This window comes from Pleurodeles waltl, chromosome 4_1 (genome assembly GCF_031143425.1).
Source record: "Pleurodeles waltl isolate 20211129_DDA chromosome 4_1, aPleWal1.hap1.20221129, whole genome shotgun sequence".
NCBI lineage: Eukaryota > Metazoa > Chordata > Amphibia > Caudata > Salamandridae > Pleurodeles > Pleurodeles waltl.
Window position 1 is genome coordinate 139,063,928 of NC_090442.1, and position 15,484 is coordinate 139,079,411.

General features: G+C 44.1%; 1 pseudogene; it reads right to left on the bottom strand.

Moving 5' to 3' along the window:
• LOC138288485 (aldo-keto reductase family 1 member C1-like) overlaps positions 1 to 15,484 on the bottom strand; it is a 228,124-nt pseudogene that overhangs the window by 123,497 nt on the left and 89,143 nt on the right.

The window sequence follows — 15,484 nt, forward strand, 5'->3', positions numbered from 1 at the left end:
AGCGCTGAACTGGGCCCCGCCGTCTCAAGCACCGCTGAACTGGGCCCTTCAAGGCAAGGACCGCTGAACTGGGCCCCGCCGTCTCAAGCACCGCTCCGCTGGGCCCCGCCGTCTCAAGAACCGCTCCGCTGGGCCCCGCCGTCTCACGCACCGCTCCGCTGGGCCCCGCCGTCTCAAGCACCGCTGAACTGGGCCCTTCAAGGCAAGGACCGCTGGCCCTTTGGCAGACGTGGCAGGGCAGGATCTATCTCGGGCAGGGCTGCAGGATGTCCTCTGGCCAACTTGCCTCCTCCAGTGGCAGTGGGGTCTGTTATGGACTGTATGGACTGTGGCTTTGCTCTCCCCAGGATGGCCCAGTGGGCAGGCCACCCACTGTATGGACTGTATGGACTGTGGCTTTGCTCTCCCCAGGATGGCCCAGTGGGCAGGCCACCCACTGTATGGACTGTATGGACTGTGGCTTTGCTCTCCCCAGGATGGCCCAGTGGGCAGGCCACCCACTGTATGGACTGTATGGACTGTGGCTTTGCTCTCCCCAGGATGGCCCAGTGGGCAGGCCACCCACTGTATGGACTGTATGGACTGTGGCTTTGCTCTCCCCAGGATGGCCCAGTGGGCAGGCCACCCACTGTATGGACTGTATGGACTGTGGCTTTGCTCTCCCCAGGATGGCCCAGTGGGCAGGCCACCCACTGTATGGACTGTATGGACTGTGGCTTTGCTCTCCCCAGGATGGCCCAGTGGGCAGGCCACCCACTGTATGGACTGTTTGGACTGTGGCTTTGCTCTCCCCAGGATGGCCCAGTGGGCAGGCCACCCACTGTATGGACTGTATGGACTGTGGCTTTGCTCTCCCCAGGATGGCCCAGTGGGCAGGCCACCCACTGTATGGACTGTATGGACTGTGGCTTTGCTCTCCCCAGGATGGCCCAGTGGGCAGGCCACCCACTGTATGGACTGTATGGACTGTGGCTTTGCTCTCCCCAGGATGGCCCAGTGGGCAGGCCACCCACTGTATGGACTGTTTGGACTGTGGCTTTGCTCTCCCCAGGATGGCCCAGTGGGCAGGCCACCCACTGTATGGACTGTATGGACTGTGGCTTTGCTCTCCCCAGGATGGGCCAGTGGTCATGGAGTCCCCTCGTGGATCTGGCGTCGTGTACTCAAGTGGCTGAGGTGCCCCCCCTTCCCTTCCCCCTGAGGTGCCTGTCCTATTTTCTTTCTGATGCCCCTGCAGTGTTCTCTCCGTGGAGTTCTTGTCGTGGGACTGGGCCTTGCCCCTTTGCACAGGACCCCTGTGATCCACGGACAGTGGTTGGACTACATTTAGTAGCTGTATATATTTTGTACATAGTTTATTTATTTATTGGGATTACTGGTGTCCATATTTCAATATATCTGCCCGTTTATGATCTCTTCTTTTGGTCTTTGCATTATTTCGGAGGGGGGTGGTTTGTGGGTTGTGACAGTGATCTGTGGGAATGCATTGATGTGTGTGTTGTAGTGGGTGTGGGTGGGTGGGTGTGTGCCGGTAATCTTTTCCCTCCCCTGTGTCGTAGGTGCAGTACTCACCGATGTCTTCCGCGCCGCCGGGCGTGCTCCTGGTATATGAGCAGGAATAGGAGTGCGGGGATGACCTGCAACTCTGGTTCCATACTGCCGGAATCTCGCGTGGAGTGCGTAGAGGTGAGCGTTTTCCCGTTCGTAGTCTGTTTCCGCCGTGTTCTTATCGGCGGTGCTCCCGCCCCGGAAAAGGTGGCAGATTGGTGGGTCGTAATAGGGTGGGCGGTACATTGTCTGCCGCCTGGCTGTTGGCGGGAACCGCCGCGCTGTTTGTTTGTACCGCTGTGGCGGGCGGAGTGTTAAGTTGGCGGGCTGTGTTGGCGGTTCCCGCCAGGGTCAGAATTGCATATTTTAGACCGCCGGCCTGTTGGCGGCTTGGCCGCCGCTTTATCACCGACCGCCAGGGTCAGAATGAGGGCCTATGTTTAGCCAGTGTTGTTTGATGATCTTAATTAGCGGGGTCATGTAGATGTTGAAAAGCGTTGGGCTGCCTTGAGGCACTCCGCAGCGTGTGTCTTTGGGTTTTGACATGAACCTGTCACTGTGTTCTTCCAGTGAGGAAGGACCTGATCCAATCCAGTGTTTTATCTCGGATGCCAGTGTCGTGTAGTCTGTCGCAGAGGGTGGAGTGGGAGAAGGTGTCAATCGCAGCGGAGAGGTCGAGGAGGTGCCACCATGGTCTATTATGATGCATATGTCGTCGGTGGCTGCTAGGAGTGCTGTTTCGGTGCTGTGGTTGCTATACATATACATTAAATAAGCAGGTAACGTACCTTAGAGCGTTGTGACACCTCTGAGGTCTACACCATCATGTTTGTTTTTCTGATCTGTTTGGGAGTTAATAGGATTCACTGCAGCTTTTCTTCTCCAGTGTGGGGGGGGCAAGGAATTTACTGTTTTTGCTATGTTTGTTCAAAGACACTACACAGTTATTACACTGCACAGCATGCTTTGTAAACGACACCGCACATTTGCAATACTTACCCTGCTGATCACATGATGTACAAGCTAAGGGATATCAGACCTTTACCCTTTCATGTATGACATGGAACATGAGCGGTCTTAATAAGCCAAGAAAAGGAAGGCAAGTCCTCTCTCACCTAAATAGGCATGGTATTAAACTGGCATTTTTGCAAGAGATTCACTTATCACCCTGCTCTGATTGGACCTATGCTGCAACATGGGGTGCTAATCATTTTTTCACACACTACAGTTCATACTCGCGAGAAGTATGCATTTTATTACATAGAAGCATCCCCTTCGTGAGACATGGGAGTGTCTCGGTCCCATACGAGAGATATCTCCTGGTGACTGGGGTTTTGTGGGGTAAAACCATTTTGATGGTTAACATCTATGCACCCAGCATCGTTTCCCCAGGTATCTATCATTAACTCTCTGCCCTGATAAGTTACTTACAGACTGGCTATATTCTCTTAGGTGGTGACTTCAACATTACATGCCATCCCAACTTTGACAGAACTGGCGACACCACGATTACTAAGCCACATTCACTGCAGGTGCTCACTGATCTCCTTGACACTTTTCATCTCACTGATGCTTGGCATTTTTGTCATCCCCAAAACAAGGATTACACCTTTTACTCTGTACCACACAATGTCTGGACCCGCATAGATCATTGATACCTGTCCCCAAGGATGCTCCTGTTGCTCACTGACATTCCAAATTATTCACAAACTTTATCGGACCACTTCCCAGTGTCCACGATGCTACAAGTCCCAAGTCAAAGCCCCCTGTTAAGGCACTGGCGCTTCCCCATAAATGTGTTACATGATGAAGTCTTCCGCTTGGAAGTCCAGGACGCAATTAACGAATACTTTACTATTAATACGGGCTCTGTCCAGAAACATTCAGTATTCTGGGAAGCCTTCAAGGCTTATATCAAGGGTGTGTGTGTAGCTAAACACACCGGAGTACTCCATTGTATTAGAAATGGCCTAGCTAAAGTAGAGGGGAAACTCAATGACCTGGACCACCAGAGCATGTCCCCTACACATATTCCACCCTTACAGGAATTCTGTGGCTTGGCTGCACATGGGGTTACATTCTTAGGCAAGTACACCAGAGAATGCGGTTATGGAGAGGGCAAGAGACTGGGACACACTTTGGCACAACTCCTGCAACCACCCTACCAAACAGCATTTGTGATGAACTTACTACAAGCCGACGGGACAATGACTACAGATAACACCACCATTTTAAATATGTTTACGACATACTACGAACAACTGTATACTTCTCATACAGGCTTGAATGATTCAGCCTTGGCTCATTACTTATCCGAGAAGGCCATGGTATGGCTGGAGGGCGGCCAACAACAATTCCAGGCTTCTCCCATTACCTGTGAAGAAATATCCTAGGCCATTGATGGTTTGAGTGGCTCTAAGGCCTAAGGACTAGATGGTTTCAAAGCCGACTGCTATTAGGTGTATAAGACTATCCTGACTCCACACCTACTGGAAGTCTACGCTGAATCTCTCGAACTGGGTATACTCCCTCCCACACTACTAGGGGCCATCGTTACTCTGCTTTTCAAACCGGACAAAGCCTCTCACCTCTGTACATCCTGTAGGCCCTTGTCATTACTAAACCACAACAACAAAATACTGGCCACAGTAATAGCTTTGCGCCTCTCCCACTTTTAATGGACCGTATGATCTCCGCAATGCAGTCAGGGTTTGTCCCGCACCGCTCCACCTCGATTAACCCCCCAGTACCCCTGCGGGAATTGCACTGTTAGACGCTGGAAAAGCATTTCACTCCCTTGAATGGCCATTCTTTCACAACACATTAACTAAACTGGGAATCCGCAGAGGATTTCGAGACCTCATGAGGCTGCTCTATGAGGCCCCACTGGCTTGCCTTATAGTAAATGGCACGCTCTCTGAGAGTTTTTCCCTAACAAGGGGCACACAACAAGGCTGCCCGCTTTTCCCTCTTCTATTCATTATTGCAATGGCCCCCTAGTCCGTCACCTTCAAGAACGCCGTTTAGATAGGAGCCTCAGTTTTCATCATGGCCCATTGCTGACCTCATTTCATGCGCATGATATATTATTACTTGTTCGTGATCCAGCGGTCAATCTCCCGCCTCTCATCAGAGAAGTGATACCCTGCTGGACCTTTTCTGGTTTGACCATTAACTGGAATAAATCAGAACACTTCCTGCTGATGGAGGTCACTGTAACACATGCGTTTGATTAGCCTTTTTATAGTGGTGCAGAGACTCCCCCAAGTATCTCAGCCTCTAGCTACATAAAGACAGCTACGAAGTGATCCGTCGTAATTATGGTCCAGCTGTAGGCAACCTCACAACTCAAACTGAGTGCTGGATCGAACTGGCCCTGGCGATGGCGGACGCACAGCCATTATCAAAATGATAGTTCTGCCACAATTCCTGTATCTTTTCTTAAATATTCCCATCGCCCTAACCAACAATTTTTGTTGCCATTCTATGCAGCCTGCTTGCACGACTCATATGGGCTAACCATCGACCCCGCATACGGTGGGACATACTGATGCTACCCTATGACCGTGGTAGCATCAGGGTCCCTGATTTACATCTAGATTATTTAGTGGCTCAATCACATTTTGTGTACTATTGGTACCACCCTGATGCAAGGATATCTTACCTCAAACCAGAAAGAACACATGCCCTTAATCTTCTCCTCTCTTCCATCCTCCCTCAGGGGTTACCTAGAAACCTGACCAAATTACAGACACTTCCCACCACCTGCTGGGCTTGGTCTAAACTCCTATGTTATTTGGGCTGCACCACGCTATACTCACCGCATACCCCCCTTTCTGAATAACCGAAGGCTGCCAGTCACACAGGAGAGACTGATTCAGCGACCACATACCACACATCAGCTCCACACAGTGTGTGATCTGTTTGTTCATGGCACCCTGCAGCCCGTTTCCGCTATGATGGCCGGCAGTTATTCAACATACATGGGCAGATTCATATTCCACCGTTTGCGTAGTACATTGCATAATGTTTTGCCCGCTTACCCTGAGGAACCTAGAGCATTTACTCCCCTCACATTAATAATCTCAGCCCCTGACAACTCACATCTGATATCCCGATTGTGCCATACTTCCCTACAGATGAGGCCCACTGGTGTGGCAATGTCGAGCGCTGTCTGGGAACGCAATGTGGGGCATCCCATCCCAGACAAAACCTAGTATTATTGCTGCATGCAAACTAAACTGATCTCCAACAATCACTGCCTGCTTGGTTGCAAAATATGCCATACTGTGATACCATCAGTAAAACTTATGCCTCTCTACAGACCCCAACCTCTAGACCGAAAGATATACGGCAGCCACTCAGAGATTATCTCTTAACAAGGGCCACTGATGCAGAAACGTATGGCAAAGACTGACCTTACCATTTGGGATGATGCTTATTCTGATATGTGGCATGCTTAGCGCCCTGCCACATGACTCTGTAGTACTGTGTATTCTTTACCGCCATTCACTTCTCACAGTATGTTGAATATATTTGCCATTTTCTCTCCCCTTTATGCTTTTGCGCCCCCACCCTCTACTTTCTTATTGCGCTGCTTTGCTTTGTTTATGGAATGCTTATGTTGTCCTTTGCATATAAATGTGTAGCTTCTGCTGTTTTATGTTTCCCACTCATAACTAAAACGATCTAAATAAAGTTTAAACAAAAAGTTATTTTGCTGATATTCTGTGTGGTATTTGTAGAGTGCCTAGTTCTCCTAAAGTTAGTTTGCCTAAATGTATTTTGTCGCCTTGGTCAACACTTAATGATTTTGTATCTTTATAGCTTTGTATTTAGAATTGTCTACATGACTTTGAGCTTGAGGTTGTAATAAAACCCCTTAATTTTATTCCTGACTTGAGTTTTCCTTGTGTGGCCACCTTGGTCATACTGACACAGACCTTCATACTGAGAGGGTTTGAGTCCAGGCGGAATCGTTTTCCTCCTTATGTTTTTTTTTAACTACAAATATTTAAGCCTCATACTGAATGGTGATCTAATTCTTTTTAATTGACAAACACATTCTTCTTTTCAATTTGTCCAGAAGTATGTCATTCTAAGTATATCATATATCAAAGCATGAGTTATAGTTACCTTAGGGCACGAGTTATAGTTACTTGAGATAACTCTAACTATAATTAGTGAATTTCTATGGGTTTCTACGTTTAAAATGTGAGCCTACTATAACGTCCCTGTAACCGTTGTTTTTTTTAAGTGAATTTCTATTTTTTTTAAATTATATTTCCTAACTATAACGTCCCTGTAGCCTTAGTTTTTTCAGTGAATTTCTATGGTTTTATATATATATATATATATATATATATATATATATATAGGTTTTAGGGTGGTATGGGTTTATGGGTGATAATGGACATTTTAGGGTTTTGGGTGTGTATAGGTTTTTGGGTGGCAAGGGAACCTTTAGGGTTTCGGGTGGATATGGATTTTTGGGTCGTAAGGGTATTTTTAGGTTTTAGGGTGAGTATGGGTTTTTGGGTGTTAAGGCAATTTTAGGGTTTAGGGTAGGTATTGGTTTTTGGGTGGTAAGGGAATTTTTAGGGTTTACAATAGGTATGGGTTTTTGGGTGGTAAGGGAACTTTTAGGTTTTAGGGTGAGTATAGGTTTTTTGGGTGGTAAGGGAATTTTTAGGGTTTAGGGTTGGTATACGTTTTGGGTGCTAAAGGAATTTTTAATCACAGGGTGTGGCCCAGGGGATCGTGCCCTCCAGGGCCGGCTTCTGCTATGTCCCGGGGTGCCCACCCCTGCCTAAAAACTCTCTATCTCTCCCCCTCTCACTCTCCTTCAATTTCTCTCTTTCAATCTCTTTCTCCCACTCACACACCCACTCAGATAGTGATGCACTCATTCACAGACCCACTCAAACACTGACGCACCCACTCACATACCCAGTCAGACACTGACGCACCGACTTACAGACCCACTCAGACACTGATGCATTCACTCACAGACCCATTCAGACCATCACACATCCACTCACAGACCCACCCAGACCCTCACACACCCACTCACGGACCCACTCAGACCATCACACATCAATTCACAGAACTAGTCAGACCCTCAAGCACCCACTCTCATACCCAGACAGACCCTCTCACACCTATTCTCACACCTAGAGAGACAGACCCTTCAGTCGTGCGCAGGGTTGGGTGGCCATAGGAGGTTTGGCCAGGTCCTGCGGCCAACTCCTGCCATGCACGGCTGAGGCCAAACCAACGGTTACAGGGATGTAATAGTTAGGAAACAGAATGTACAGCAATTAAAATTACTTTACGTTAAAAATACATAGACACTCACAGAATAAAACAAAGGTTACAGGGACGTTATAGTTAGGAAATAGAATTTAAAAACCATAGAAATTCACTTAAAAAAACAAAGGTTACAGGGATATTAGTGTTAGGTTCTGAGTTTACTTGTATAAAACCTTAGAAATTCAGCACGTATAGTTAGGGTCATTTCAAGTAACTATAACTCGCGCCTAAGGTAACTATAACTCACGTCTTCACCATGCACTGCTAATTACCCCAGGTATAACAGCAATCATGACAACTTTTATAATGTCATTAAAAATATCAAAGAAGCATTAGCAGTCAAGTTAATAAAGAAAAAATTGTGCATAGCGGAGGCGCAAGTTTTATTTCCTAACTATAATGTCCCTGTAACCTTTGTTTTTTTCAGTGAAAATATATATATCTACAAACATATATATTTATATGTAAAAAGGGTTTATACTTACTTGTTAAATGCTTACATTTCCGTGGTAAAGGCTATCGTTGTGATAAATTCCTTTGTAAAAGCCTTTCGTGGTAAAGATATTTTCGCTATGAAGCTTGCGTTATAAAGCCATTTGTAGTAATGGCATTCAGGATTCCATCTGTACATCCAAGTGCAGCCATGACATCGAAAACCATGATTTTGTGGGTGGGTGCTATTTACAGAGGGAATCATGTCTATGGGAATTAGTGTGAGCTGCTTCATCTTTTAGCTCTGCCTTACAAACAAGTGGAACAGCTCCCGACTGTTTTCTTGAATAAAACAGAAAACTTTAATTTCCTGCCACAATCCCAAAAAGTCCTTGTTTTCTTCTCTTTTTCAGTTTTTTATCAGAAAGAGGGCATTCAGCTACAATGGTTCTTCTTTAGTTTCAGCTTTGTTCTTGCTCTTTTTAACAATCAAGGAAGTAGGCAAGATGATGGGTTTTTCTTTATTTTTCTCTTGCCTTCTTTCTTGGGCATGGCAGTCTGTTGAAAAACTAATGGCATCAACTCAATAAAAAGAAAGGTCCGAATACTCATGCAAGTTCACCTTTGAATTCCTCTTTCAGTCCTTTTTGAAACAAGTTAAAATTTCGTACTAGGTCATCAAATTCAATTCTTGAATTCAAGATCAAGGTAAGTGGTGAAACATATAACAGTGAAACATTTTTTAAAAAGATGTCAGAGACTTGTTGTCCGTGAAATATAAGTGGTGGCTCAAGAAAGATAACTTCCCGCTCATGATAAAGCCCATGTTTCCTCCATCAGTGGTACAGAGATGCAGCTTGAATATGAAATATATCATGTGGATTTGAAGGAATTCCTTCAGTTTTCTGAGATTTCCAGCAAACTTTAGTTCCTGAAGCCCTAATTAAGGTGGATGAGGATTACTTTGGAGAGGAACAAACCACCTGAACACGGCAGCATTCTCAATGGTTAGTACTTACCTGTGCATAGGTAAGCTGTTTACAGAGGTACAAAGAATTTTGACTTGGACTGTTTCTGATCCTTCATGCACATTGTGTAGTCACTGAAGTTTGTCAAGAGTTGCTTTGGTGTTGATTTTCTTGTCTTCTTGAGCAGAAGACAGGGTCTGTCATTTCCTTTCACCACCTTGAAACCCTCGAATGAGCTCAAAAAAGATTCTGGGTGATAGGTGAAACAGGGACCAGAAAGAAATTCTGCGCTTCCACAGAAAAAAACCTGGAAGACAAAGGTCTGAACCGTGCAAAATTTGGGTTGGTTGGGAAACGTCAGACTCCAAACCAACAAAGAACAGGGTGATCACTGAAAGTGAACATTCAATTTTTTTTCTTACGAAGCCGACCCTAATGCTTATCTTCAGAAAGAACAAAAATGTTTAGAGGTCAATGTGCATAGAACTACATTTGACCACCCAGAATTTTAATCAGAAATGAAAATGTTCCATTTCATTCCTAAAGACCATAATATAATATTAGGCACAGACGTTCTTCTCATCTTGACCCAAAATAGGACTGACAACCCACAAATAAATACAGAACTCCAAAACCATTAAAATGTTAACAGACACTGGTGGTGTGTGAAGTGGCATGGCCTCACATCACACTATAATAAATATTTTCTTATAGTATACACACATTGAAGTAAGCCCATTGCATCTGCCCACCAATACATTCAGCCATCTCAAGTGTCTTTCTACCTACCATCCCTTTGCGCTACTTGATCCAAGAACGCTGTACGCCACCAACACAATATCCTTAGACTTGCAGAATTCCAATAATTTGCTTTGGTTCAAATATATGTGGCACTCCACCTGCAGAACAAAGCATAGGTTCAACTGTAAATGAACTGATATACAAAATAACAATTGTAATTCTGAAAAGGAATGGGAAATGACAGAAATAAATTCACTGTTGCTTGCATAGATATGTTTTTCAGAAACAGCATAAAAGTCTACCTTATTTTTAATCCTTTAAACTCACACTGGGAATAATATATTGTTAGACTTTTCATCCTTGGTGTGGTTTCCCTTAACTTTTTGCCTCTGTTCCCCAGGTTGTGGATGTGTGCTGAACTCTGATGTTACCCTTTTTTGTTACTCTGGGCACTTTACCACTGCTAACCAGTGCTAAAGTGCTAGTGCTCCTTTACAAAATGTGTATGTAATTGGTTTATCCATGATTGGCATATTTGATGTACTTGTAAGTCCCTAGTAAAGTGCACTGGAGGTGCCAGGGCCTGTAAATCAAATGCTACTAGTGGGCCAGCAGCACTGCACTGGGTGTGCCACCCACATAAGTAGCTCTGTAATCATGTCTCAGACCTGCCACTGCAGTGTGTGTGTGTGCAGTTTTAACTGTAAATTCAACTTGGCAATTGTACCCACTTGCCAGGCCTAAACCTTTCATTTTCTTACATGTCAGACACCCCTAAGGTAGGCCCTAGGTAGCCCCAAGGGCAGGGTGCAGTGTATGGTTAAGGTAGGACATATAGTAATGTGTTTTATATGTCCTGACATTGAAATATTGCTAAATTAGTTTTTCACTTTTGCAAGGCCTGTCCCTTACATAGGTTAACATGGGGGCTACCTTTAAATCTGATTAAAGTGTAGATTTCCTTTGGGCGCGGATGGACATGTAGAGTTCGGGGTCTCTGAGCTCACAATATAAAAATACATCTTTTAGTAAAGTTGGATTTAAGATTGTGTGTTTGAAAATGCCACTTTTAGAAAGTGAGCAATTTCTTGCTCACAACATTTCTGTGACTCTGCCTGTTTGTGGATTCCCTGTCTGGGTCAGTTTGACAGTGAGGCTGGTTGCACCTCTCACTAGACAGTGACACAAAGGGAGCTGGGGTGTAATCTGCATATCCTGATGAGCCATCTGTGCTAGGAGGGAGGGGAGGAGTGGTCACTCACACCTGAAAGGGCTGTGCCTGCATTCACACAATGCAGTCTCCAACCCCACGGGTGAGTGTCTGGGGCCTGGCCTGGGCAAGGCAGGATTTCACATTCAAAAGAGACTTTACTGTGAAGTAGGCCTACTTCAAAGGAGAAATTGGGTATAAGAAGGGCACCCAAAACCATAGACTTTAGAAACACTTCTGGAAACAAGAGGAACCTCAGCCTTGAGAAGAGCTGAGGAAGAAGAGCTGACCTGCCTGTGACTGTGCTTTGTGGAGCTATCCTGCAGTTGCTGCTTCTGCCAGAATAAGAGGGCAAAGACTAGACTTTGTGTGCCTTCCATCTTGAGAAGAAATCTCCAAGGGCTTGAGCCCTTGAACTTGTCTCCTGTTGTTTGAAGTCTCAGGGACAGCAAAGGCTTCTCTCTACCAGCACCTGGAGTCTCTGGAGAGACTCCTACTCTGCCCTGTTGTGCCCATCCAGTTCCCGGGACCCTGAAAGGAGAAGCTGGCAGCCTAAGAGAAGGAAATACACACACAGAGCGCCATGCGGGGAAAAGATCGACATAACTCCGATCTGTGGCTGCAGAAACGACGTGCCGCTGGCTCAACGGCTGCAAATCGACGACTGCCAGAAACGTGACCGAAGAATCGACACACGGAGCAGGAGAAACGACGTGCAGCATCGCTGACGGAGGCTGGGAGATTGCAACCCGCGCTGCGTGGTTTTTTTCCGGATCATCATGTGGCTGGATTTCCAACGCAAGTACCGATGGGCGTGTAAAAACAACACAAGGCCTGCCCGAACCCGAAATTGCTGACCGAATCGACGCAGTGTTTTCCTGCAGAGAGAAGGAACGACGCACCCCAGCAAAAGGAGAAATGACGCAAGGTCCCACTTGTGAGTGGAATAGACGCATCGCAAGCCCTTTTTGATGCACACTCGCCTGTGCTGGGTTATTTTTTACACACCCAAGGTACATTTTCACGCTAAAAGTGTTAGTGCGTGTTTAAAACTACTTAAAGACTCTTTTTGCATTTTTATTGATAACTTGACTTGTGTATTACGGATTTTTGTTGTTTTGGTCTTGTTTCATTTTGTAGTGTTTTCATTAAGTTACTGTGTGTTGGTACAAATACGTTACACCTAGCACTCTGAAGTTAAGCCTACTGCACTGCCAAGCTACCAAGGGGGTAAGCAGGGGTTAGCTGAGGGTGATTCTCTTTTACCCTGACTAGAGTGAGGGTCCTTGCATGAACAGTGGGTAACCTGACTGTCAACCAAAGACCCAATTTCTAATATATATATATATATATATTAATTTTATTCACAGAATCCCAAACTACATGAGAAACAGATGTTGTCAGCTCCATAATTATGATACTGACCTAGGTCAGGACAGGCTAAGTATGTGAAGCTGCCCATCAGTATACACAGCTCATTATATGGAGCGCGCTACATTAATGATTGCAAGCTCTACATCATGAGCAAGCGAAGAGGTGACCAAAATAATTTCTATACTCCTGTCAACAGGGGTAAATAAAGCAGATCTTGGGAACACTTGTGCAAATGATGACATAAGAAAGAGGGCAGATGCTGCCCACAGAAACAACAAGAACAGCCTATAAAAAACTTCTTACTTAGGGACTATACAGAGGGTACACAATTGTTATGCCAGAGCAGTCCCCCGGAAGCTAGCCCTTTGTGCAAAATGCCACTGGTGCTGCAGAGCATGGTTTAAACTAATACAATCCTGCTTCTGACATGAAGCAGAATCCTTGCTAACCCTATGCTTAAAAACATTGCCAAAAATTGACAAAAGGCTTTGTCATTTTATTAACTCAGCATGGAATAAACGGCACTGAGCTTACCCAATGCTTAAAAAAGTGCTAGAAAAAGAGACATTTTAGGTGAGTTGGTTTAGAGTATAAATGCTGTTGCATAGTGTTCCATATAACAGAGCTGTGTGCCATATAAAACTTGGGAACTACCCATGGGGTCCCTATTCATCATTTGCATATATAAAACCAAAGGTAAAAGTGGCATTATATTTAGGTATGGTAATAATATCTCACTGTACATTAAAAAAATCCTCAGAAATTCCCTGAAAAAATAAAGGTTAAAGTGATGTTATAGTTAGGTAAAATGTCAGTTTAAACATAACTAAAACAAACACTGAAATTTACCAGTTATAGTTTACTGATCTAACAAGAAAATACACCTTCACCATACACGTCATAAACTATGTAATTTGAGATTTCATCAGTGATGCTTATCAATAATGTCATTAAACATGTCATGAGTGATTGAATATGTGAGGTTATATATGTGGAATATATGAGGTCTTTATCAGTATATGCTAGAGGCACAAGTTCGAGGCAGGTCAGTAAAATATAACTGGTGAATTTTCACCTATTACATTAATTTAACCTTTGTTTTTTTTCTGTGAATTTCTGACCTTTTTTAATGTAAAGTAAGATATCATTACCTTACCAAACTGTGACGTCACTTTAACCTTTGTTTATTTCAGTGAATTTCTGAGAGTTTTTTTTTTTTTAATGTAAGGTAAGATTTTATTAGCATTCCTGACTATTCCAACCCAGACTAAAGACTCTAAGCTCAACTTCCTGCAGACAGCCAACCTCCTGCCATGCACAGCCTCTGGCCTTGGGCCTAAGGCTAGGCCCTGCTCTCCGCTCCCCCTACTTTAGCACCCCCCCCCACACACACACACACAGCCTTTGGTGCTCGGGAATAAAAACAGAGAAAGATGGAGTCAAAGTACCTAATCGAGCTGTGCACAAAACATCAAACTGGAGTTAATATGGATGAAGAACTTTATATACATATCTGATGAGTCTTTTTTACCATGTTTCCCTCTGAATATAACAATCAGATTACACCTTCTCCCACTTATGTGTACTGTCATGTTGCATGTGTAGGAGAGGAAATTACACATAACAATGGTATCCTTATATCTAGCAGGTATAACACCGACTGTAGGACCCTATGCAAAGACGAAACATTGTATACATGAGCTTTATTTTGGGGATTTAGTAAAATAGCCCCTTGGGATGAAACAACATACATACAGATAGTAAAGTATAATGATGAATAGTGTGCACACCACAAGACATGAGGCCCTAATTTTGGGAGATAAATATAGCCCCACCACAATCCTACACCCCCATTTCACCAGAGGGTCACTTGAGCACTGGGAGATTATTTATTGAGACACAGCAACCTCGGAGCTTATATGCCTTTTTAAGTGAATTTTATCATTATAAATTTGTTGTAATGGATAGTCATAATTATTTGCCACTGTAGGAGTTTTGCAGCATTTATCCAATCATGATCGAGGGGTTGATCTCCATTTAAATGAGTGGTTTGTATAACTTACTTTGGGGTATATCATAATGAGGAGTGGAAGAACCCATACATTTAACCTTTAAGAGATTGTGTATCTATAAAAGACCAAAGCTTGGTCATTCTAATCACATATTCTCCATCTTGCATAGGGCTTAATGCGTATAAAATCAGTCCCATTTCGACGTTCATTATTGTTGTAAAAAGTCTTGGCCGTAGGCCATGGGTAAGAAGACTTATAATAATTAATTCAAAATCTATTTTGAACAGAAATTGAGATGAAACCAATCTGCACATGATGGGTAAATTAGGGACTGAAACTTGTATTATAATCTCTTAAAAATATGACATTAAGGATGTACAGAGTATTTTGTCTATGAGTTATAATTTGGTATTTCTCTGGACGATTGGGCAGTGTATTCTCAGTTTGACAAAGGATTTGGGAAATCTGAAACATCACATTTTCTTTGTGAAATAAATTTGATTTCCTGGAATGCCCCGTTTCTGTACTATTTTTTGGTGAGATAGTGTGTGTGATACACAGATAACTGGACTACACCTGTTGCTGTACACCAGCATTATGAGGTGAAAGTGGCAACCACTGTAAGACTTATTTTGATTTATTGGCAAATCTGCACTACACTGCATTCCTTTGGGTCCTTTATTGACAGTTTCATGGAGATTTGTCAAGTGGGGGGTTGAGGAAAAAGGAGGGATTTAAAATGCGCCAATTCCCATGTTAATACCTATAAGATTAATTGTTCCTTGATAGAGAAAAAAATGGTGATCCGAATTGCACCACACTGGACATGGAAGTAGAACTTTACTCAAGGAAATCCCTTTGCTTGTATTGGTATAAATCTGTTCAGC